The sequence below is a fragment of the Mandrillus leucophaeus genome, unplaced genomic scaffold (assembly GCF_000951045.1).
Source record: "Mandrillus leucophaeus isolate KB7577 unplaced genomic scaffold, Mleu.le_1.0 Scaffold451, whole genome shotgun sequence".
NCBI classification, from domain to species: domain Eukaryota; kingdom Metazoa; phylum Chordata; class Mammalia; order Primates; family Cercopithecidae; genus Mandrillus; species Mandrillus leucophaeus.
In genome coordinates this window covers 837,441-838,757 of record NW_012104821.1, presented here as the reverse complement: position 1 = coordinate 838,757, position 1,317 = coordinate 837,441, and positions in this window count along the sequence as shown.

Below are 1,317 nucleotides of genomic sequence, written 5' to 3'. Positions count from 1 at the left end.
CTTAGGCATGATAATTTTTGCTATTATTTCCTCGGTCACACTAATAACTTCTGTAGTAATGTCCTCTGTAGCTTTGCATAGTTCTGTTCAAACAGTTCAGTACGTAGAGAACTAGACACGTACCACCAACAAAACATGGCAATTTCAGAGTAAAATTAACACTGAGTTACAAACCGAAGTGGCAATGTTGAAATCCATAGTTCTATGGTCAGGTGAACAAGTACGAAGCTTACAATTGCAACAGCAATTGTGCTGTCATTTTAATCACACTCATATTTATGTAACCAACTTAGAATATAACCAAAGTGACTATCCGTGGGACCTTGTGACAGTCCATTTGCAGGGAGCTTTCACATCCAATATCACCATTGATATTGGTGAATTACAAAGCAAAATTCTTTTTTTTTTTTTTTTTGAGACGAAGTCTCGCTCTGTCGCCAGGCTGGAGTGCCGTGGCCGGATCTCAGCTCACTGCAAGCTCTGCCTCCCGGGTTTACGCCATTCTCCTGCCTCAGCTTCCCACAAAGCAAAATTCTTGATCTAAATAAGCAAACTCAAGAATTTCAGCCTTCTTTAGAAGCATGGACCGAATTCCAGTGAGGTCTGGAGAGCCTCAACCCTTGGACCTATCTAAAGTGCCACATTAACATCTTATATATTGTTCTGGGAATAATGCTGTTCTGTCCTTGTTTGCTTTTCATACTCTGTAAAATTGGATGGACTGCCAATCAGAAAATGAGAGCTGCCCAACCTGGCCTTACATTCATTCAATTAATGCAAAAATAGAAAAGGAGAGATGTTGGGAGCTGAAAGCCTGAGGGTCGTGACCAACTCAGCATTCCACTGGAGGCTATATGATCAAGCAGCAAACTGTTTATCATGAATGCAGGATGTGGGCAAACACATCTGCACCTGCCACCAGAAGGCATGCTGAGGGCAATCATTCCATGGCACCATGTTCCTTGAGGTTATCTACTGGAACATCTGGAGCCTGCTGTCCAAAGAAAGCAGACATGTGGCCGGGCACGGTGGCTCACACCTGTAATCCCAGCACTTTGAGAGGCTGAAGTGGGTGGATCACGAGGTCAGGAAATCGAGACCATCCTGGCTAACACGGTGAAACCCCGTCTCTACTAAAAAAGACAAAAAAATTAGCCAGGTATGGTGGTGGGCACCTGTAGTCCCAGCTACTTGGGAGGCTGAGGCAGGAGAATGGTGTGAACCTAGGAGGCGGAGCTTGCAGTGAGCCAAGATAGTGCCACTGCACTCTAGCCTGGGCGACAGAGCGAGACTCTGTCTCAAAAAAAAAAAAAAAAA